At 41.1% G+C, this 24,909-nt stretch overlaps 1 protein-coding gene, 1 long non-coding RNA gene and 1 pseudogene across 14 annotated transcripts in view; 2 read left to right on the plus strand and 1 right to left on the minus strand.

Moving 5' to 3' along the window:
• UBE2D3 (ubiquitin conjugating enzyme E2 D3) overlaps positions 1 to 24,909 on the plus strand; it is a 71,848-nt gene that overhangs the window by 15,699 nt on the left and 31,240 nt on the right. For 2 of the 9 annotated variants that reach the window (XM_063611154.1, XM_063611155.1), the window contains exon 1: positions 24,590 to 24,719. The exons of 1 other annotated variant lie outside the window; for it this stretch is intronic. The gene's annotated coding sequence lies outside the window, so the exon portion shown is untranslated. Of the gene's footprint in view, positions 1 to 23,687; positions 23,875 to 23,978; positions 24,200 to 24,268; positions 24,720 to 24,909 lie in introns of those variants that run through there. 6 more of the 9 variants (XM_063611158.1, XM_055296882.2, XM_055296883.2 and 3 more) reach the window with 6 other exon arrangements.
• LOC129492051 (uncharacterized) lies at positions 963 to 24,535 on the minus strand. 5 transcript variants are annotated; one of them, XR_010114061.1, is made up of 5 exons: positions 24,268 to 24,357; positions 22,656 to 22,782; positions 12,512 to 12,667; positions 11,335 to 11,409; positions 963 to 8,752 (listed from the first exon to the last, which is right to left on the minus strand). It is a non-coding gene; the product is annotated as an uncharacterized lncRNA (long non-coding RNA). The 5 variants fall into 5 exon arrangements; XR_008660709.2 differs by having other exon boundaries at positions 11,692 to 12,667; XR_010114059.1 differs by lacking the exon at positions 12,512 to 12,667 and having other exon boundaries at positions 24,268 to 24,535.
• On the plus strand, positions 15,002 to 15,054 carry LOC129492409 (uncharacterized; annotated as a pseudogene).

The following is a 24,909-nucleotide window of genomic DNA, read 5'->3' on the forward strand; positions in this document are numbered from 1 at the left end:
GGGCCAAAATCTAGTTACATGGCCAAACTTTCAAGAGTTAGGAAATTATAGTCACTATCTGTGTAGCAATGTACCCAGCTAACATATGGGGGTTCTGCCGGGCACGGTGGCTCACGCCTGTAATCCCAGCACTTTGGGAGGCTGAGGCAGGTGGATCACCTGAGGTCAGGAGTTCGAGACCAGCCTGACCAATACGGTGAAACCCCGTCTCTACTAAAAATACAAAAATATTAGCTGGGTGTGGTCGCACACACCTGTAGTCCCAGCTACTCGGGAGGCTGAGACAGGAGAATTGCGTGAACCCAGGCAGCAGAGGTTGCAGTGAGCCGAGATCACACCATTGCACTCCAGCCTGGGCGACAGAGCAAGACTCCATCTCAAAAAAAAAAAAACAAAAAACAAAACCAAAAAACATATGGGAGTTCTAATATTAAAGGAAGGAGAAGATAAAGGACATTGGGAAATAATAGTATTCTCTGCCACAACAGAGTAAATTAATAGGTGAGCTAGGTAATGGAAAAGGGATTCTGTTTCCTACAAGTTATCTACTTCTGCATTACACATGCATTCCAAAACAGTGGCTTAAAACAACATGATTTATTATCTCTCACCACACTGTGATTTGACCAGAAAGTTCTGTTAGTCTCCCCTGTGTTCACTCCTGTGGCTGCCTTTACACTGTCTTTCACTCCTAGACTTATAACATAGTGGTCTCAGTGCAGTGTTCCAAACGGTGGAAAAAGAAGCTGTGAAGCTTCTCTAGACCTAGTCTAAGAAGTTGTACAAAGTCACATCTATTTGCATTCTATGGTCAAAGCAAGTCACAAAGATAGCTAGATTCAAGGGGTAAGGAAATAACCCCTTTGATGGGAAAAGTGGCAAAAGCACATTGCAAAGATGCATGAACAAAGTAGGCATGATTTATTGAGGGCAAATATTGTAACAATCTCACAAATTACACATTTTATGTATTTTTAAATTTTTATTTCAATAGTTTGTGGGGAACAGGTGGGTTTTGGTTACATGGATAAGTTCTTTAGTGATGATTTCGGAGATTCTGGTGCACCTGTCACCTGAGCAATGTACACTGTAGCCAATGTGTAGTCTTTTATCCCTCACCCCCCCTCACCCTCCCCCAACAAAGTTCCCAAAGTCCACTATATCATTCTTAAGCCTTTGCATCTTCATAGCTTAGCTCCCACTTATAAGTGAGAACATATGATGTTTGGTTTTCCATTCCTGAGTTACTTCACTTAGAATAATGGTCTCCAACTCCATCCAAGTTGCTGTGAATGCCATTATTTCATTTCTTTTTATGGCTGAGTAGTATTCCGTGGTATAAAAGCTATATATTTATATTTAATATATGTGTATAAATTTTCATATTTGTTCACAAAGAAATATAAGTAAAATTGGTTAAATTTGTAGTGGGCAGATACAAGTCTGACCGAGTCACTCTTCTGCTCTTTATTGCCACACAGATTAAAGTCCAAGTTCCTTAGCCTATACTATTTCCACTATATTACACTACCTCCCAGAGAACATGGTATAAAAACCAAGAAGAAAGAGAAATTGCTTCTGGCTGAAATGGTTGGGAAAGGCTTCATGTAAGGTGTGGGATCTGAACTGGAAGAAATATTTGAATTGATAGAGAGGGGCAAGGCGGTAAACCCTAAATCATAATCTTTTAAGGACCACCCTTTTAAAAAATTGAAATATAGCATATATGCAAAAATGAGTGATTTATCACAAAGAATGTCCCTGTATCCAGCACCCAGGAAATAGAAACCTTCTTATGAGAGCTCCCAGTAACTATCCTGTCACTCTTCCCCAAATGTAACCACTCTTCTAATTTCTAACCATACATAATTTTTGCCTAGTTTTGAATCTTACATGAATGAAATTATGTAATGTGTATTTTCACCATTATATTTCTGAAAATGATCTGTGGTGTTTATAGTTTGTTCATACTCACTTCTATATTCTATTAAGTGGATAAAATATATTTGTCCATTTTATTTTTGATATTTCAGTGGGCTGTTTCCACTTTAAAGCTATTAACCAATTATGGTGCATTCTTCTGTATGTCTCTTCACATGCAAGTGAAGACATTTCTGTTGAGTATATACTTAGGTACTTAGGATTAAAGTTGCTTAGTCATTGATGTATTTTCAAATTTTGTAAAGAATGACAGTTTTGCAAAGTTTATGGAAACTTTACCCAATCCCTGTCCCCCGTCCCCCGTCACTGCCCCACAACAGTGTGTCAAAGTTTCACTTTCTCCACACTGTGGTCAACACGTGGTATTGTCAATCTTTTTAATTTGGTCATTCTGATGGGAATGTAGTGGTATCTCATTTTGACATTAACCTTTTACTTGATGACCATTGAAGTTGAGCACCATTTTATGGTACTTAACATTCGGAGATGTTTTTGTTTTTGACAAAAATGGCCTTCAGAGACATTTTGGAGATCTTTTCTGTAGTGCCTGTTTAAGTCACTTGCCCATATTTCTGTTGGGTTGTCATTCTTTTTCTTACTGATTTTTAGGAATCATTTATATATTCTGGATATGAGTTCTTGGTCAAATATATGTGTGGCCAGTATCTTGTCTTACATTGTGGTTAGTCTTTTTGTAATGGTGCCTTGATAAACAGATTAATGTAATACATTTTACCAGTATTTTTCCTTTTTTTTTTTTTTTTTTTTTGAGACAGGGGTCTCACTGTGTCACCCAAGCTGCAGTGTAGTGGCACAACCAGGGCTCACTGCAGCCTCAACCTCCTGGGCTCAGGCGATCCTCCTACCTTAGCCTCCCAAGTAGCTGGGACTATAGGTGTGTGCCACCACACCCAGCCAGTTTTTTTTGTAGAAATGGGATTTTGCCATGTTGTCCCGGCTAGTTTCAAACTCCTGGGCTCAAGCCATCCTCTTGGCTCAGCTTCTCAAAGTGCTGGGATTACATGCATGAGCCACCATGCCCAGCCTTCTTAAATTATTTTTAATCTGTTCTCTATTTCTTCTTAAGACTCCAAAGATATGGTAATTTGCAACAGAAGTATTACAGGAAATGGGCCCTTAAGTAAGATTTTGAGATTGGGTTGGATACACACACACACACACACACACACACACACACACACACACATAAAATCAATCGGAGGAATAACATCGTTGCTACAAGGAAAGAGACTACAGACTACAGGTAATCCACAGCTTACGGTATTTAGTTTTTTTTTGAGACAAGGTCTCATTCTGTTGCCCAGACTGGAGTGCAGTGGTGGGACCATAGCTCACTGCAGCCTCAACCTCTTCGGCTCAAGCAATCCTCCTGCCTCAGCCTCCTAAATAGCTGGGACTATAGGCGTGCACTACCATACCCAGCCATTATTTATTTATTTATTTATTTATTCATTTATGAGATGGTTTCGCTCTTGTCACCCAGGCTTGAGTACAATGGTGTGATCTCGGCTCACTGCATCCTCCGCCTCCCAGGTTCATGTGATTCTCCTGTCTCAGCCTCCCCAGTAACTGGGGATAACAGGCACCCACCACCACGCCCAGCTAATTTTTGTATTTTTAGTAGAGACAGAGTTTCACCACGTTGGCAAGGCTGGTCTTGAACTCCTGACCTCAGGTGATCCACCCACCTCGGCCTCCCAAAGTGCTAGGATTACAGGTGTGAGCCACCATGCCCGGCCTATTTTTATTTTTTTGTAGAGACAGAGTCTCACTATATTGCCCAGGCTGGTCTTGAACTCCTGAGCTCCAGTGATCCTCCTGCCTTTGCTTCCCAAAGTGCTGGGATTACAGGAAGGAGTCACTGCGCCCAGCCAGTTTGCAGTAGTATTATGATTACCAGTAACAACATGAAATCAAGTGAAGCAGGTGAGGAGTGTATCACCATGGTAACCATAGTAATTATAAAGATTATAGATCCATCTGGCTTTTCTTATGGTCCGAAACAGAAAGTATTTAACCCGTTTATGCCAGAGGTTGCAATTTTTTGAATTTTTGCATGAGTGAAAAATCAGACCTTGCCGATGACCTTGAGTAGTAGGCTATAAATAATTCCCACATGCTTAGCGTTCCAATAATGGAACACTAGGCATACGTGGGTTAAAAGGCATGGTGGCTAATACCTGTAGTCCCCTATTTGGGAGGCTATGGTGGGAGGATCTCTTGAGGCCAGGAGTTTGAGGCCAGCCTGGGCAACACTGCAAGACCCCATCTCTAAAAAATTTTTTTTCAATTAGCTCGCATGGTGGTGCACACCTGTTGTCCCAGCAACTCAGGAGGCTGAGGCAGGAGGGTTGTCTAAGCCCAGGAGTTTGAGGCTGCAGTGAACTATGATCTTGCTACTGCACTTCAGCCTGGGTGATAGAGTGGGACCCTATCTCTAAAAAAAAGAAAAGAAAAATACATAAGAAAAAGAAAAACATAAAAACTACAATTAAATCTGTATGTGGTGACCAGGTGCGGTGGCTCACACCTGTAATCTCAGCACTTTGGGAGGCTGAGGTGGGTGGATCACTTGAGGCCAGGAGTTCAAGACCAGCCTGGCTAACATGGTAAAACCCCATCTCTATGAAAAAATACAAAAATTAGCTGGGTGTGGTGGCGCATGCCTGTAGTCCTAGCTACTTGGGAGGCTGAGGCATGAGAATCACTTGAACCCGGGAGGTGGAGGTTGCAGTGAGCCTTGATTGCACAATTGCACTCCAGCCTGGATGACAGAGTGAGATACTATCATAAACAACAACAAAAAGAAAATGACTGTATGTGGAGCATCAGAACTCCATTACAGGTCTGAAGGAGTTGATTATCTTCTGTAATTACTGGGCAGATGTGGTAGATTTGTAGTATCAATTATATGCTTAATTCTTCCCCTTTCCTATTCTAATGCTGGGACACTGGTGGGGAGAGGGGTCCTAAGACATACGATAGGGACATTTGAGCAGAGAAAAATGAAGCTGAAAACTCTGAACATCCATCTTCCCCTAAATCTCTTTCTGAGGAAACCAGCCTCCTATGCATAGAGGCTTTCAGTGATTGCACTTGGGCAAGCACCTTCACAAGCTGATACATGCTCTCCTCAGAATTTACCAGCTGGGGCGAGGCATGGTAGCTCATGCCTGTAATCCCAGCCCTTTGGGAGGCTGAGGTGGGAGGACTGCTTGAGCCCAGAAGTTCAAGACTAGCCTAGGCAACACAGCAAGGCTCTGTCTCTAAAAAAAAAATTTTTTTTTAATTAGCCATGCATGGTGGTTTGCACCTGTAGTCCCAGCTACTCAGAAGGTTGAGGTGGGAGGATCACTTGAGCCCAGGAGTTCAAAGTTGCAATGAGCCATGATCACACCACTGCACTCCAGTCTGAACAAAGCAAGACCCTCCCTGTCTCCAAAAAATAATAATAAAATAAAGAATTTACCCTTACTACCTATTAGTGCCTCCAGTTATATCCCAACATAGCCTAGTCAGAGAAGTATGAGGCCTTCTCTGGAGAGAGAAAGCCTACATAGGAGAACTAAAGGCCTTGCCATTTTAATCAGCGGGAACTTGGACAGCATATATGAGAATACATTTAAGGTTAGATCATGGCAAATTTATTGGCATGGGTGCACGTACCTAAGAATCAAGAGTTAATATTTTGGCATTAATAATTTGGTAGGATGAGGCTTAAATTCAGTAATAGCCTATAAATAAGATGGCCAAAATGCCAGAAATTCCTGGGCATATTGTAGAGGAGAAAACACAAAGGCTCCTTAGCCATTATTAATTTTCACCATGTCATTAAAGAATGCTATGATGATGGGAGCACCACCATTTCCAAGGAGCCCTGAAGTGGCTGTCTTTGTTTGTGAGAGATGATGGTGGTGAACACTGTAGTGGAACCGGGTTTGCTGATCTTAGTGGGAACATTAGAATCCTAAGGCAGTAGAGGCCACATAATGGCATATAAATATCAGAGACAAGACGGACACAGTGGCTCATGTCTGTAATCATAGCACTTTGGGAGGCCAACACAGGCAGATCACTTGAGGCCAGGAGTTCGAGACCAGTCTGGCCAACGTGGTGAAACCCCATCTCTAGTAAAAATACAAAAATTAGCTGGGTGTGGTGGTGCATGCCTATGGTCTCAGCTACTCAGGAGTGGCTCTGAGGCAAGAGGCAAGAGAATGGCTTGAGCCTGGGAGGTGGAGGTTGCAGTGAGCCGAGATCACGCCACTGCACTCAGCCTGGGCAACAGAGCAAGACTCTGTCTCAAAAAACATAAAAATATAAATAAATAAATATCAGAGACAAAGTAGGCACAATTACCAAAATAAGTCAAAGGAGAGAACATTAACCAGAGTAGTTTGACCCACAGGGAAAAGTGATAATGGCTAAATGATCATGAGGTCCCTGGAAATATAATAGATTAAGTAACCTACCAAGGTGCTGCTTGACATATATAGGTGGAAAAATTATTGTGTTTTTGTAATAAAATTTGAAGCATCTCATCTAGCTCCCACACTTGGTACTCCTTCACTGATGGAAAGAGACTGGATCCTTTGACGAAAGGGGCAATGCAATCACAGCTGTATACAACGAATTGTTCCCTAATCCAGTGGGGTTCCCAAACTTGTCTGCACATTAGAACACCTTAGGATTCTAAAGCCCAGGCCACAACCCAGACTAATTAAATAGTAATCTCGGGGAAGACCCAGGCATCAGTATTTTTTCAAGTTCCCCAGATACTTCCAGTGAGCAGACATGTTGGGGGAATCATTGCCCTAAGCCTTTTCCATAGGGACCAGTGACCATTCAATAGAGAAAGGAAAATATCCAAAATTCTTTTTGTTTTTTGTTTTTGTTTTTTTCTTTTGAGACAAGGTCTTGCTCTGTTGTCACCCAGGCTGGAGTGCAGTGGCACAATCTCAGCTCACTGCAACCTCTACCTCCTGAATAGCTGGGACTACAGGCGTGCACCATCACTCCCAGCTAGTTTCTGTGTTTTTGGTAGAGATGGGGTTTCATCATGTTGGCCAGGCTGGGTAGAATTCTTTTTTTTTTTTTTTTTTTTTGAGATGGAGTCTTGCTCTGTCGCCCAGGCTGGAGTGCAGTGGCACGATCTCGGCTCACTGCAAGCCCTGCCTCCCAGGTTCACGCCATTCTCCTGCCTCAGCCTCCCAAGTAGCTGGGACTACAGGCGCCCACCACCATGCCTGGCTAATTTTTTTTGTATTTTTAGTAGAGACAGGGTTTCACCATGTTATCCAGGATGGTCTCGATCTGCTGACCTCGTGATCCACCCGCCTCAGCCTCCCAAAGTGCTGAGATTACAGGCGTGACCCACTGCCTGGCCCAGGCTGGCTAGAATTCTTAAGGCACTCTCTTAACTTGCACTTATACTAGAAACCCAAAACTCTACCCTCGACAAGTGGTCAAAATAGGGGACCTAAGGAAGTCAAGTGATGGAATCTTGGCCTGGCTGTGGCTAACAGTAGATCCAGAAGGACCCATACTGTGGTTATTTCTCCAGTCCCAGATGTGTAGTAGTAATATGTATCTTTCAATAACAATCTTTATTTTGGTTCCTGATCCATGGAGGGATTGCTATTATGGTAGAAAGTGCTACACAGCAGCTTAGGTCTGCTTTCTACCACTCCTCATTAAGATAGTAAAGGAAAAGCAGGACTATATCCCTGAGGAAATTGCAGAGATTGGCCAGGCACAGTGGCTCATGCCTGCAACCCCAGCACTTAGGGGGGCCAAGGCAGGAGGATTGCTTGACCCCAGGAGTTTGAGACCAGCCTATACAACATGGCAAGACTCCATTTCTACAAAACATAAAAAAGCAACATAGAAAAACCAAAAGAATTGCAGAGATTAGTGCCACCATGTTGCCATAGTGATTCATACCACATTCCCATTTAAATTTCCTGTGGCCACCAGATGCATCATGGAGAATGACAGTATAAAAACCAGATGGCTAGTGAAGAATGACAGTGGACTGCAAACTTTAATTAGGTAGGGATGCCAATTATGGTTGCTGTTCTAGGTGTGGTATCTTCTTTGGAAGAAATACACATGTTGACATGATACTGATCTGATATTGATCTGGAAATGTCCCCCCACCCCCATTCTAATTATAAGGAGAATCAGACTACGTTTAAACAGGAAGGATAACAGTAAGTCCTTACTGTCTTGTCTCTGGCTACATCAACTCTCCTGTTCTCTATATGGTATGAAGGGACCTGGAAGGTCTTGTTATTCCATAGAACATTACACTGATTTATTAGAGTAATGAAATTATATTAAATGAAACTGATGAGCAGAAGTAGGCAGCATTCTACATGCTTTGGTAAGACATATGCATGCTACAGGTGCAAGATGAACCTTGAAAAACTTCCAGGACTTGCCATAGGTTTCTAGGGGTCCAATGGCCAGAGATATGTTAGGATATCCACAACATCCATACTTTTTTCTCTTCCATTAACTGGTCAGAGGGAACTCCTTATGATGACAGTTTATGTGGGTTGAGGGAGAAGTGCTGAAGGAGTAGAGGCAGGTACTATAGGAGTCTGAGTCACCTGCTCATTCATGGTTCCAGTCCCATATGTAGTGCACTGCTCCTGTGTTCATCCAGTTGTACAGTTTGGTGAATCAAATAACAATTCATGACAGGCAGTTTGATTCACGCAGTCACTTGATGTCCGATGGTCAGGTGTTACATCTCTTCCAGGTACCAGTAGCAAGTCAAGAGGTGCTTTTCAAAAAAAAAAAAAAAATGAAACAAAACCATGGCTAAGGAAGATATGGCCTTACTCCTAAACCTTAAGGGTCTATGTTGTAATTCTTGCACTGAAACTTGCCAGAGGCTTCATATAACATCTCTCCTACATTAACTTCTAATATCATTGGGTCTACAGGATCATAAAGCCTAAGTCTGGGCCCTACCCCACTCAAAACTGGTAATTTTTTTTGAGATGGAGTCTTGTTCTGTTGCCCACACTGGAGTGCAGTGGCAAGATCTCGGCTCACTGCAACCTCTGCCTCCCAGGTTCAACCAATTCTCCTGCCTCAGCCTCCTGAGTAGCTGGGATTACAAGCATGCACCACCACTTCCAGCTAATTTTTGTATTTTTAGTAGAGACGGGGTTTCACCACATTGGCCAGACTGGTCTTGAGCTCCTGACCTCAGGTGATCCGCCCACCTCAGCCTCCCAAAGTGCTGGGATTACAGGCGTAAGCCACCATGCCTGGCCAAAACTGGTAGTCTTATAGTTACAGTTAAGCCTCTAAGAACAGCTTACCCAATTGTACTATGTTTTGTTGTCTCCAAATCTAAAGATGCCTGCCACATATTTTGCCTTTTCCTTTGTTGTGATAGTGGAAAATACAACTTGTCACTAACAAGTGCCTTTAAACAGGGGTGTTTGTTTGGTTTTGGTCTAGCTTTTCTAGTTGTTCACAGCAGAAGTATGATCAAAACCACTGAGTTCTTAATTATCAGAAGTGAAACTCGAGGTTTGGTTTTGTTTTGTTTTGTTTTGTTTTGTTTTTGAGACAGGCTTTCTGTCGCTCAGGCTGGAGTGCACTGGCCTCATCATAGCTCACTGCAGTTTTGAACTCTTGGCCTCAATTGATTCTCCCACCTCAGCCTCCTTGAGTAGCTGAGATTACAGGCATGCACCACCATGCCCAGAGTTTTTTTGTTTTTTGTTTGGGTAGAAACAGGGTCTCACTGTGTTGCCCAGGCTGGTCTCAAACTCCTGGTCTCAAGTGATTCTCCTGCTTTGGCATCCCAAAGCAATGGGATTACAGGCATGAGGCACCTCACCCAGCAAAGAGGACTCTTTTTTTTTTTTTAATATCAAAAACTTTACTCCCTCAGTCAAAATATACAAGGTAGTTGTTGTGGATATATGTAGTCTATAGATAATGCTTGGTACATAAATATCTAGATCTACGGCAATAACTGTTACTTAGGGACTTGAAACTCAAAGAAGGTTAACACTGCTAAAAGCAAAGGCATACTCTTAGAAAAGTAAAAGTATGTTCAAAAGAATATGAGGATCACAGTTGAATAGAGATATCCTGTAAAAAGCAGAGATAAAGTTTTTCTCCTCTATACAATAGGAAACCATTGAAAAGGTCTTTATTGTGCTACATTATAATGAAACCTGTGTTTAATTTAATGGTGATGTGGTTTGTAGTCTCCAGACTACAAGATAGTCTGGAGAAGGAAAAGTAGAGTCAGAGAAGCCAACTATGAATTTACAGTAATGGACCAAATATGAGTTGAGAGGCATCATAGTGTGATGAAAAGAATGTTGACATTAGAATCATAGGACTGGTAATAATCACTGATCCTGTCACCTTGGGCAAGTCATTTAACCTGTCTGATTCTGCATCCTTATTTATGTGTCACTCACCTTGTAGTGACCTTGTAGGCCCTTAATAAATACTTGAGTGATGAAATGTTAATCACTTCTGCTTAACTCAGAGTGATTATATAATGATGAAAATAATTTAAAATGTATAAACTGTTATACAATTTAAGGTGTAATATGCATTGAAGGCCTAAATAAGTAGAAATGGACACTCATAAGGAAAGGGAAGGGTGAAAGACAAAGATGACTCCATTATACTGAATCTTAGTCGTGGTAACTGGAAAAATATATTCACTTAAGTAGACTGGTTAGGAGAGTAACTGAGTTTTGGAAATCTGGACAAGGTTAGGGAAAAAATAGTGATTTATTTAAATAGTCAAGATGTTCAGCAGTAACTAAAAACTGAACAACTAAGTTACCATTAATATATGTAATAGCTTTCTATTACATATATTAGTTTCATATATTCTTAGGTATTTTTCATATGAGAATATTCTGTCTCCTCCATAAAACTTTATGTTCTTAGAGAAAGAAGTTATCTCCTGGGGAATTTGTATTCCCTCCTCATTTAAAAATAAACCACCTGTATCCACTAAAGTTCCATCTGTTCTGTCCAATTTATTGGTAAACAAATTACATAGGGCATTGACTGGTTTAAAGATTATTTGTTAGGTCCTTTGGTCCTTCCAGTTTTAATACCAAATTGCTATACTTTTTTTTTTTAAGGGTCTTGTTCTGTCACCCAGACTGGAGTGCAGTGGCACGATCTCAGCTCACTGCAGCAAACTCTGCCTCCTGGGTTCAAGCGATTCTCCTGCCTCAGCCTCCCAAGTAGCTGGGACTACAGGCGCTTGCCACTGTGCCCAGCTAATTTTTGTACCAAACTGCTATACTTTTAAAAAAATTGATATATAATAGTTTACATATTTATGACGTATATGGGCTATTTTGTTACCTTGACTGGGGTATCCATCACCTCGAATATTTCTCATTTCTAAGTGCTGGGAACATTTCAAGTCTTCTCTCCTAGCTATTTTAAAATACAAAAAGCATTCATTGTTATTAACTATAGTTACCCTACTCTGCTATTAAACATTCTTTTGTTCCATATCTCACTGTATGTTTGTAGCCATTCACCAACCTCTCTTCATCCCCCCTCCCACCCAGACACCTTTCCCAGCTTCTGGTAACCATCATTCTACTCTCTGCCTCCGTGAGATCAACATGTTTAGCTTCCACATGAGTGAGAGAAGATGTGATATTTGTCATTCTGTGTCTGGCTTATTTCACTTAACAGAATAATCTCCAGTACCTTCCACGTTTCTGCAGAGGAAATGATTTCATTCTTTTTTGTGGCCGAATAGTATTCATTGTGCATAGGTAACACATTTTCTTTATCCATTCATCTGTTGATGGACACTTAAGCTGATTCTGTTCTTTGCTACTGTGAATAGTGCCGCATTGAACTGATTTCTTTTCCTTTGAATAAATACCCATTAGTGGGACTGACAGATCATATGGCAGTTCTTTTAGTTTTTTGAGAAATACTGTGTTTCCATAGAGGCTGTACTAATTTACAATCCCACTGACAGTATAAAAGAATTTCTTCTGCATCCTTACCAGCATCTGTTATTTTCTGTCTTTTTAGTAATAACCACTCTGTCATAGGTGATACCTTATTGTGGTTTTCATTTGCATCTTTCTGATGAGTAGTGATATTAAGCATTTTTCATATACTTATTGGGCATTTGTGTCTTCTGAGAAATGTCTATTCACATCCTTTGCCCACTTTTAATGGGGTTTTTTTTTTTTACTTTTAAGTTCCTTGTATACTCTCAACATTAGTCCCTTGTTGGATTAATAGTTTGTAAATATTTTCTTCCATACAACAGGTTATCTCTTCACTGTGCTGTTTCCTTTGCTGAGCTTTTTAGTTTAATACAGTCCAATTTGGCTATTTTTGTCTTTGCTGTTTATGCTTTTGAGGTCTTAGCCATAAAATCTTTGCCTAGACCCAATGTCCTGAAATGGTTTTCCTGTTTTCTTCTAGTAGTTTTATAGCTTCAGGTCTTACATTTATGTCTGAACTGTTCTTTATGTGTATCACTCTAAACAGTTTTTACTGCTAGTACCTTGTAAAGCATAAAGCAAATGCCTTATTCAAAATCATATGAGGCCGGGTGCGGTAGCTCATACTGTAATTGTGGCACTTTGGGAAGCCGAGGCGGGCAGGTTGCTTGATCCCAGGAGTTCAAGACAAGCCTGGGCAATATGGCGAAACCCTGTTTCTACAAAAGATAAAAAAAAAAAATTATCTGGGTGTGGTGGCAAGCAGCTGTAGTCCTAGCTCCTTGGTGGTGGTGGCTGAGGTGGGAGGATCACTTGAGCCTGGGAGGTTGAGGCTGTAGTGAGCCATGATAGCACCACTGCATTCCAGCCTAGGTGACAGAGTGAGACCCTGTCTCAAAAAAGTAAGAAAGAAGAAGAAAGTCATATGATATATTTCTTTCTTTTACATTTTAAATGTATATGCCTTTCATTTAGACCCTAAAGTGTAAGACAGTTTCTATTCCATTTGAAATCCTTAGTCAGTTTCTCCTAATTTTAAAAAAATTTAATTATAATAGCCATTCAACCTTAGCTGTAGATTTATCTTTTATACTAAGAATTTCCCTTCCCTCCCTCTCCCTGCAAGTTTATTTGGTTTTCTCTGGACTGCTATAGTATTTTACTGAATCTGTTTGGGAACTTAAATTCCTAACAACATCCAGAAGCTTCAGTAACTCTGGACAAAAAGAGCTTCATCCCTTAAAAAGCTGATTTGGGGGTCAGAAGAAACTCTCCTCTTGTATCATCTTTTGCTCCCTCACATGAATAGAATTTTGGTTAGATAGAGCTATTTGCCTTTCCTTTTCCTTTTTTTTTTTTTTGCCCAGCAGAGTTTTGTTTAGCATCCTTTCTAGTTCTACTTCAAATGTAATATTTTATGCCTTTACTTAAGACCACAGAACTACTGTATTAGTATCCCCCCTTATCCAGTAGTCAGACTTTACCTTTCTCTACCTTAGAGAATTTGGAAATAAGGAAAACACTGAACACCAAGAAAACTAGGTGTTACAAGCTTTATTCTGTAACAAAAATATTGCTTTTTGAGAGTTAAGTGTTTCACAAAGGTAAACTCTCCATCTAACTGATGCCTCGATTATTCATTACTGACAGAAGTCAGTCAACTTGAAGGGTCATGTCATCACAAGTGTGCTGGTAAAGTTTAACAACAGGCAGAGATCTGATCTGTGGTGTTTGCAAATTTCCCTGGGGAAAGTACTCCTATGTGGTACTGTGTCATGTTCCAAAGAACATCACTGAACACAGAGCTGGGAAGAGGTGCACACTATCAAACTGTAATACTTCCACCATGCGGATACAATAGACATAACCACAAAAACACAGAACATGGTAAAAGGTATAGCATACCTCAGAGATACTGTGGGTTTAGTTCGCGTGAATTTTTCCATTTCCTAGTGCATATGAAAGTTATGTTTACACTATATTAAATGTGCAATAGCATTATGTCTGAAACAAGTGTACACATTTTTTTTTGAGACAGAGTCTTGCTCTGTCACCAGGTTGGAGTGCAGTGGCAAGATCACGGCTCACAGCAGCCTCAACCTCCCAGGTTCCAGCAATCCTCCCAACTCGGCCTCCCAAATAGCTGAGACTACAGCTATTTTAGAAAATTTTCGAAAAATATATATATATTTTTTGAGACGGAGTCTCACCCTGTCGCCCAGGCTTGAGTGCAGTGGCGCGATCTCGGCTTGCAGCAAGCTCTGCCTGCCGGGTTCACACCATTCTTCTGCCTCAGCCTCTCCCGAGTAGCTGGGACTACAGGTGCCTGCCACCACGCCTGGCTAATTTTTTTGTATTTTTAATAGAGATGGGGTTTCACCGTGTTAGCCAGGATGGTCTCGATCTCCTGACCTCGTGATCTGCCCACCTTGGCCTCCCAAAGTTCTGGGATTACAGGCGTGAGTTACCGCGCCCGGCCGAAAAATTTTTTGTAGAGATAGGATCACTGTGTTGCCTAAGCTTGTCTCAAACTCCTGGGCGGAAGCGATCCTCCCACCTCAGCCTCCCAAAATGCTGGGATTACAGGCATAAGCCATTGAACCTGGCCTGTGTACATACTTTAATTAAAATATACTTTATTGCTAAAACATACTAACAAAGTGGGCACATGCTGTTGGAAAAATGGCACCACAAACTTGCACAATATGGGCTGCCACAAACTTGCAATTTGTAAAATATACCATATCCATGAAATTCAATAAAATGAGGTATGTCTGTAGTAAAATAACTAGGAAGTGAGTTTTGAGTATTTATTATTGAGCTTTATTTAACAGATTTTAATATAATTGTCAGTTTCTATAATTAATTTTTAATAATGGCTGTGTTTAACAATCAGCCTGCAAAATTCCTAAAATTTTTAAATTGACCCTTGTAAGCTGTTACAAGCCAGTTCTATCACACTACTGCCTAAACTCTTAATTGTGGAAGTGACTTAGGGACTAGTCAATATGAGTTGAGGTGGTTCTGCTAGCTAATAATTTAAAAAATAGACATAGTATGACTGCTCTTTTAGAATCTGTCTAGCAGGTTTCACCCAAAAACCCACAAAAAAAAACTTGACCTAATACTCAGATTTATATAGTGAAACCTTAAATTTTGCTATCTCGCAAAGTAAAGTTTGTCATGCTTTTTCATATTCCTCCAGGTATGTGTTACCTTGTTATGACTTTATTAGTTAAAAAACATTTAAGGCCACTCCCATATGTGTCACCTATAAATAAATACTGACAAAAGGAATACAATGAACAATGGGGAAAAATACAGACAGGCATTTCAGCAAAGAAGATATGTGGATGACAAAGAAGCACATGAAAAAATGCCAATATCATTAGTCACTAGGAAAATGCAAATTAAAATGACAATGAAATATCACTACACACCTATTACAATGGCTAAAATTGAAAAGACTAATCCTAACCATTCAGGAGAAATTGGAACACTCATACATAGCTGTGGGACCATAAAGTGGTAAAAAACACTTGGGACAGTTTGGCAGTTTCTTAAAAAGTTGAACACATATCTACCATATGATCTAGCTATTCCACTCCTAAGCTACTTAAGAGAAATGAAAACATGTCCATATAAACACTGTACAGAATGTTCATAGTAGCCCTATTTGTAATAAGACAAAAATTGCAAGAGGCTGGGCGGAGTGCCTCACTCTTGTAATCCCAGCACTTTGGGAGGCCGAGCTGAGCGGATCACCTGAGGTCAGGAGTTCAAGACCAGCCTGGCCAACATGGTGAAACCCCGTCTCTACTAAAAAATAAAAAAATTAGCCGGCGTGGTGGCGGGCACCTATAGTCCCAGCTACTCAGGAGGCTGAGACAGGAGAATCATTTGAACCCAGAAGGCAGAGGTTACAGTAAGCCAAGACTGCACCACTGCACTCCAGCCTGGGTGACAGAGTGAGACTCAGTCTCAAAAAAAAAAAAACTGGAAACAAACCAAATGTCCACTGACTGGTGAATGGATAAATTGTGGCAAATACATACAATGGAATATTATTTAGCAATAAAAGATAATGAACTACTGAGAGACAACAATATAGGTAAGTCTCAAAATAATTATGCTAAGTGAAAAAAGGCAGACAAGAAGGTGTATTGTGATTCAACTTCAATAAAGTTGTAGAAAATGCAAACTAATCTACCGTGACAAAAAACAGATCAGAGGTATCCGGTGGGTAAGAAGACAGAGGGGTGGGGGAAGAACGAGAGAAAGGATTTATAAAAGAGTGTAAGGAAACTTGTGGTGAAGTTCATTATCTTGATTTTGGTGAGCTTCATGGGTATATATATATATATATGTCAGCTTATCAAACTGTTTAGGTATGTATAATTTATTGTATGTCAATTATATTTCAATAAAGCTGTTAAAAATATAACAGTGTAGCTGTGGTCTAACTGGTAGAGATGAGAAAAAGGTAAGTGCTTTATGCTAGACAACGTAGTTCCTTTCTTTCAGGGTTAAACTGAAATAGGTTCTTTGGGCAGCCAACAAGCACATATCTCTGGCTTACACTGAGATGTCAGGCAACTGAAATTCTCATGTTTTTATTACATGTCTGCTGGTAAGCCACTCCTCTGAGTGCCTGTCTTTATATGTTTATCTCTAATATACTTCATATTATAGTCATCCTCCAGTATCCATGAGGGATTGTTTCCAGAACCACTCTCAGATACCAAAATCCAAGGATGCTTAAATCCATTATATAAAATGCCATAATATTTGCATATAACTTATACACATCCTCCTTAGATTGCTTATAATACTTAGTACAATGTAAACACTCTGTAAATATACTGTATTGTTTAGGGAACAGTAACAAGAAAAAAGTATGTATGTTCACAAAATATGCAATTAAAAATGTGTATTTTGGATCTGTGGTTGGTTGAATCCACGGATGTGGAACTCACAGATCTGGAGGGCTGAGTGTATTTGCTTTACATGTTACTATTACTCATAATTAGGCTTCCTCATTATAATTTAAAATATTTTATATTCGTTAGACTGGTGGTTCTGGAGACTGTGATAAGTGAACACTAAGGATACCCACAGAGCCATCATGGTATCCTGAGAGAGTGGGGATTGGAGATGGATGGAAAAGGGGAAAGAATCTGAGTGGGCAAGTTCAAAAATTAGCCAGGCCTAGTGGCATATGCCTGTAGTCCCGGCTACTCGGGAGGCTGAGGTGGGAGGGCTGCTTGAGCCCTGGAGGCAGAGGCTTCAGTGAGCCAAGATGGTGCCACTGCACTCCAACTTGGGTAACAGAGAAACCCTGTCTCAAAACAAACAAAAGACAAGACAAAAAAAATTAGTTGAGCCTTTTTTTTTTTTTTTTTTTTCCAGACAGGGTCTCACTCTGTCATCCAGGCTGGAGGGCAGTGGCCTGATCACAGCTCACTATAGCCTTGACCTCCTGGGCCCAAGTAATCCTCCCACCTCAGCCTCCCTAGTATCTGGGACTACTGGTGCACACCACCATGCCATGCTGATTTTTTATTTTCTGTACAGACAGGGTTTTGCCATGTTGCCCAAGATGGTCTCTAACTCCTGGGTTTAAGCAATCCACCCTGCCTTGGCCTCCCAAAGTGCTGGGATTACAGCTATGTACCACCACACCCGGCCCTCAATCTTGTGACTTTTTCTATTGGGTCTAATTTGTTAGGTAGGGGTTGGGGGCTGAAGTGGTGGTAGGAGGGAAACCAGGATCAAATGAGAGTTTTTTAACCCTTTACCCATGGATTCCCTGCTAGCTGCCTGCTTATAATCATATATAAACACTAAAGTCATACTTGTAGAAATAAAAACCCTTATGAAAACTTAACAGGGTGTATATCTGTTTTAGGAACAAAAGTATAAGAAAAGTTGAATCTTGTGAAACTGCTCTTCTCCGTAGAAAAGGGGGGAAAAGAAAGCTTACTGGTTTCTGTCAGGAAGCAATTGATAATGGCAGTGGAGAGGAATGTAAATTAATGGATCTGGCACTAGAAAAGTATCCCAGCACTAACCCAAAACATACAGTAACACTCAAGAAGGCTGAATGTACAGATTCCTTAACCACCATTCTCCAACTTTCCAAAGCTTTCATCTAACCACTCAACATGATTTACCCTCAGTCAATTCTTCCTATTCAGCTTCAGTACTTGCCCTGAGCCACAGGAATTCTGGTGGGCAGAGGGGTAGGTTGGTCCTCCTGTATCAATTTGGAATTCTATGGAGCATTTTCTCATAGGTGTAATATATACAGGGAGGGTGGGTTTTAAAGCCTTTTGTGGATTGACCTGCAGGCACAACTACTTTTCTATAGGAAATTATGTCTTGAGATCCAGAATGAGAATGAATGTTAAAATGCTTCTAACTCTTTAAAGCCCTTTTACTTCCATTTCAGAATCAGGTTTATTAATTTATCTGTTCTACCTGCCTAGCATTTCTTGACTCGAAAGTCACAAGGTCAAACTCAACAAATTCCACTTTAGGTATGTGACAAAAGGATTTTTATAATCTCTATATCAAACTAAATTCTTTCAATTCTCCACATGAACTTTTTTCCATTTTGTGATTTTAGTAATCTGTAATTACTGTAAGCACAGTCCCAGTCACCTTGATACCCACTTATACTAAGTACTGCCATGTGATTTTAGAACCTGTGTTTTATTTAGGTTTATGATCTTGTTGGCAACACGTAATAGTATTTTGTCTGAGGCAGATGGAACAGAAATAGATAATGAATTCTTTCTTCTGGCCACATGAAAGCCAAATGATATCAGTCAAAGAATGAACAAAAGTCTCCCAAAGGTTCTAGTAAAGTGGTAGGAGAACTGAGACACGGATCACAGCAGTTAGTACAGACATGGCCAAATTTAAAAGAAACGAAATTGTGGCAGTTAGTCCTACATTTGAGTTTCAAGAAGATTTGATTTGCAAAAAAAAAAAAAAAAAATGTAGCACGTGTTTCCAATGTTATGTAAACTTTAGTTTCATAGTTCTTTAAGAGCTAAAAACATAGGAAGTTCATATTGTTGTTTCAAGTTATTTTATTAGAATATCATATTTTATTGTCTTTTTTCTATAAACTTTTTTTTTTTTTTTTGAGACAGGGTCTCACTCTGTCACCTAGGCTAGAGTGCAATGGTACGACATGGCTCACTGCAGCCTTGACCTTCTGGGCTCAAGGGATCCTCCCACGTCAGCTTCCAGAGTAGCTGGGACCACAGGCACATGCCACTATGCCTAATTTTTTTGTAGAGACACAGTTTCATCATGTTGCACAGGCTGATCTCAAACTCTTGGACTCAAGCGATCCTCCTGCTTTGGCCTCCCAAAGTGCTGGAATTACAGGCATAAGCCACTGTGCCTGGCTTGATTTTATTGTAACATTCTAATAAAAGTAACTGGAGGGAGCATTCCTCCCCCCAAAATGTTTTTTAGGCAAACTTGACCCAGTAAATAAACTAAATTTACTTCCTGTACTGAGAATCCCCCCGAAAATATTTTTTAGGCAAGCTTGACCCAGTAAGTAAACTAGGTTTACTTCCTATACTCTCTCTTATTAGTGCAACTATTTCAGATCTTTCTCACATTTCCTCAGGATTATTTCATTAACATCCTGTTTTTCTTACCTCTAGTCTCCATCCCAATACATACTTTGGGCACATGCTTCAACACTGCTATCACAGTTACCTTTTTGCCATCAAATCTGATCAGGCCATTTTTGTTAAAAATTCAATTCCTCCATCCCATCCCATCCCCTTCAAAATAAAAGGCCCTCAAGATCTCCAGTCATGTCTTTCAAATCTATCTTGTCTCCTCATCTTCTCTGTCTTCTCATTCTCTCCTTGCCGCTCCCCCCGCCACCTCAACCTCCCAATACTGCAGCCAAAGTTTTTCTAGTTTCAAAAACTTATCAAGTCATCTCTGAGACTTTGCATGCTGTTTCCTCTGCCTAGGAGCCTCCCTCACAATTTTTTTCCAACTTTGCCTTGCTCCCTTTTTTTCATTTGTTTTAATACAACTGTCTTCCTCAGAGAAACTTTCCCTGACCACCCCCAGCTGAGTTCAGTACATTAATAGTGCTCTGTGCACACATTTATGTCACTGAACCCACTCTATGATGTTGTCTGATGCTTACTGGTCTCCTCAAAAGACTTTCTTAAAGATGACATCTGTGTCTTTTATGTATCTTCAGTGTCTAGCACCTAATAGTAATTCGATGTTCTTTAAATAAATAGAAAACTAGGAGTGATTCTATCAACAGATCTCTACTACATTAACATTCTTTGTCCTAAACCTGAAAGACTCTCACTTGCCTATTCAGACCTAAGTATCACTGATTGACAAACTGAATGGCAGTCTCTTTATCGTGCCTCACCCTACACCAAAAGCAGTATTACAAATATATATTTTTTTAACCTGTGTTTATAAGTAAACAAGCTTTTTGGAAGACAGAATGCACTATTCTGGTCATTTCATATAAATAGAATCAAACAGTATGTGGCCTTTTGTGTCTGGCTCTTTCACTTGACAGAATGTTTTAAGGCTTCAAGATACATTTTGTAACATGTATTAGTACTTTGTTCCTTATAATAATAATTATATCCCATTATACACATATATCACATCTTCTTTACCCATTCATCAGCTGATGGACATTTGAGTTGTTTCTACTAAAAAGTAGAATAGCCCTACTCTGAACATTTGTGTATATATATAAGTTTTTGTGTGGAAAAATGCTCTATTTTTATCTCAAAGATTTGTGCATGGTTCATTACATGCCAAAAGCCTTATTAAGGCCAAAATGATATCTTAGCATGAAATAAAGTACAGTTTCTTAAACCATATTAATTTGACTTAATGAGATTCTGAATTGTTAAGTATAGAAATTAATTTGATTTTTGTGCAAGCAAGGTAAAATAACATTTGGTTGACCTGGGCTCCCAAATTACTTGGTCCAGGCAGAATATGTAAATGAGCATTCTGAATATAAAATCTGGACCGTAGCATTTACAATTTAATAAAATGGTATACACTGTACTAGAGCCAGTGTCTTTGGCAAGTTATAATATTCTGTAACAAAGGTAAAGATACATGAAAACATAGATCCAATATTAAGTGTATATATATATATAATCTGTTAATTATGTTTATTCATCAGTACATTCTAATTAACCCCTTACTCAAGTCATTATAATAATGTGGCCTCACTGAAAAATTCATGTAATATTAAGACCCTGGCACACCACCATTATTCAGATTAGCAGATTAATTGCCCATTTACTAGTAATTTTCTCTGAGACAGGGTCTCGCTCTGTCACAGGCTTGAGTATAGTGGCACAATCACAGCTCACTGCAGCCTCAACCTCACAGGCTCAGGCAATCCTCCCACCTCAGCCTCCCAAGTAGCTGGGACCAAAGGCGTGTACCACCATGCTCGGCTAATTGTTTTCTTATTTTGTAGAGATCGGGTCACCCTATGTTATCCAGGCTGGTCTCAAACTCCTGGGCTCAAGTGATTGTTCCACCCTGGCCTCACAAAGTGCTGGGATTACAGGCATGAGCCACCAGCCCAGCTTTAATTTTCTTGATCCTTTATATTTTCTCATGTTTTATGTCAATTCATGCAAGATAATCTGATCTACTATATTTACAAAGTTTTTAGGACTTCAAAATAGTATTTATTAAGGAAGGGATTTTTTTAACTAAATTTTCAACATTTTTGTACCTTTATTAATTTCTAAATGTAAATTTTTCAGTATTTACAGCCATAATTTTTTTCTTTTTAGCATATTTCCGACTGCAATATAAAAAACATGATTATTTTCCTTTCTTGTTTCAAATGAGGACATTTCTACCATTGTAATTCAAGTAAGTTAAATGAATGCAAATGTTTTAACTTTATTTGCAACTGTAAAGTGGGCTCTCTGTAACAACAGGTATGTGAATAATGTTTAAAAATTTGACTTAATCTTAGCCTGCTTTATCCTAAGGCATCAAAATGCTTCTAGGCTATGTTTCTTTTGATTTTAACCATGGCAAAATATAAGCAGAAATGTAAGTCCACTAATGCAAATACAAACGTGTAAACAGAAAGCCCAATCAACCAATGAATTTACTGCCTAACAAAAATGAGTTTGTGATTACACAATCACTTGCCTTTATAAGCATAGATAATCTAGAACGCCATATATATTAGTTTTTTTTTTTTTTTTTGAGACAGGGTCTCACTCTGTCACACAGACTGGAGTGCAGTGGCGTGATCTTGGCCCACCGCAACCTCCGCCTTCCAGGCTCAAGCGATTCTCTGGCCTCAGCCTCCCAAGCAGCTGGGATTACAGGCGCCCACCACCACGCCCAGCTAATTTTTGTATTTTTGGTAGAAATGGGGTTTCACTATTTTGGCCAGGCTGGTCTCGAACTCCTGATCTCATATGATCCACCCGTCTCAGCCTCCCAAAGTGCTGGAATTACAGGCGTGGCCACTATTACTACTATACATTTGTTTCACACTATGACCAGTTAATGTCTGACTGGTTACTTTAATAACTGACATTTATACAGCACTGTAGAGTCTCCAGTGTCCTTTCACATATATTATGACACTTAAACCACACAATCACCCTGTGAGAAAGGACAGTTATTATTACTTACTTTAGCAGTGAAGAAACGGGGTCAGAAGATAACTAACCAGGCCAATATCAAACAAATGGGAAGCAATAACAAATCTGGGTTCCTCTCTCCATCTTCATGCCTACTCCTGTGCGTTTAGTATATCAGGCTAGATAGGAGAGAGAACACAGATTATTCAGGGAGGAGGGAGGGGCCAGAGGTGTTCATGAGGTGAGCCTCATGAGCAGTTAGGCCATGAGGTAAGCACTTAAGTGCTTTGCTACTCACGGGGTGGTTCGGACTAGAAAAATCTGTATCACCTGGGAGCTAGTTAGAAATGTAGGCTCTCAGGCTCCACCTCTGCCCTACCAAATCAAAGTCGCATTTTCAACAAAACCCCAGGTGGTTCCTATGGACACTAGTTTGAGAAGTGCTTCACTAGTGACACTACATGGTCACTTGAACAGTATACATTAGACCACTTATATTCATCATTGTTGACATGTTTAAGTTTTTGTTAGGTAAAACTTTTGCAACAGTTTTCAAATTAAGTGTATTTTTTAAACAAGTTTATTTTTCCATGTAATTCAAGATCTCCACTTCGGTAACTGGAGTCATGAAGGAATGTTAGAAAACCTTAAGCTGGTCAGTGCTTACCCACCTTTAAATTCCTCATAAAAATTAAGTTCTTTCTTTTGCCTGAAGGATACACTAGAGAGCATAACTGCCCTCTCCACACTTTAAACCCTTGACTAAAACAGGCCAATCCTATTCATGTAAATCCCACCTCCCAACTTGGATATTTCAGGAAGTATTGTATTGTTTTTCTGACTCTAAACTCTACCTAATTTCTTAATTAGTCTCAACACTTTCTGGCTCAAGAACTGAAACACAGCAACAGAAGATAAAGGTTGAGAATTTAAGCTTGTTCCCACACCTTGGCGGACGGCAGCGACTGATTGCGGAGACCAGTGAAAACCCTGCCCCTAACCCTCTCTGTCCTAGCCCCATCCACTCAATTGAACTTGACTCAGCCTGCTCCCTGCTCGTCTCAGTATTGCTCCCTTAGGGTCAGACATGCACTAGACTTCAGCACGTGGGAGCGCTGATGAGCGGCCAACCTGGGTCTATTTAAAACTACTATTCCCATCTCGAGGGGCACCTCCTCCCACAGCTTAACCAGCCCAGGAGGGCAGGCAAGAAAATACTGCTCACCTGCTCCACCGGAAACCTCAAAATCCCGACCCGACCTAAACTAAAGGTATCTGGTAATTAATCCTTGGCACCTCCCACCACACGCTCCTGATTGGGCGCGTGAGAGAAGGCTGTGTCTGCGCGCGCTCTTACTAGTCCGGGGAATTCCATATCCTCTTCCAACCACCGGCATAAGCATTCAGGGGCGTTGCTTTCCTGGCAGTGGCCCGCCCCAGTTCGAGCCGGTGCCTTACTGCGTCTCGCGAGAACTTGTGCATTTTGGGGGCGGAATCACGTCAGGAAGAGCGCACAAAACTGCTCTTAGGTCATTGCAGAGCTACCGCTTCGGTTAGCCAGCCACGAAGTTCTCGCGAGAGTCGTCTCAATACCAAGTGAGGAAACTGGGGGACGCTGTGGGGAGGGGCATGGGGATGGATCGCGCAGCGGCTGCTTCCTTTACCTTCCTCCCATGGTCTCCTTCCGGTTCTCGATGCTTCTCTGAGCTTAAGGGTTTCCGCCACTCGTTTACCCTCCCCCCAGCTCATGATCCTCCTCCCTCCCCCGCCCTCCTGCTCCAATCTCCGATCTGTTTAGTAAGAAGGTGCTGTTCCGAGAAGGAGAAGGAAAAGGGCTTGGCGCGTATTCACTCGGCCCCGGACGTGGGAAGCAAGCCGTCTGGCTTCGGCCTCACATCGGTCCTGTGCTCGCGACGGCGGCGTTGGCGGACTGATCCGCGGCGGTGAAGAGGCAGGAGGAGGGGGAGGGGCGGAGCGTGGCAGCTGGCAGTAGTTCCGTCAGAGCGGACATCTTGTGGCTGTGTCGTGCGCGTGAGCCCCGTAGGGCCGGGGAGGCACCAGCTGCCGCGCGGGGAGGAGGCCGAGGCCGCAGCTTGAGGGAGGCCCCGGCCCCTCTGTACGCGTGGGTGTGGACGGCTAGGGCAGGGAAGGGAGGCCGGCCCAGTGGCCGGCCGGGTAAGAGGGGCAGTGCGGGCCCTGGGCGGCTTGAGCGGCCAGCCTATTGGGTGCGGTGGGTTAGGATGGGAAGGCTGGGGAAGCCGCGGTCTCTCCTGCTGGAGGAGGAGGGGGAATGGGCGCGTCCTCGC

Source organism: Symphalangus syndactylus, chromosome 10 (assembly GCF_028878055.3).
Source record: "Symphalangus syndactylus isolate Jambi chromosome 10, NHGRI_mSymSyn1-v2.1_pri, whole genome shotgun sequence".
In the NCBI taxonomy this organism is placed as follows: domain Eukaryota; kingdom Metazoa; phylum Chordata; class Mammalia; order Primates; family Hylobatidae; genus Symphalangus; species Symphalangus syndactylus.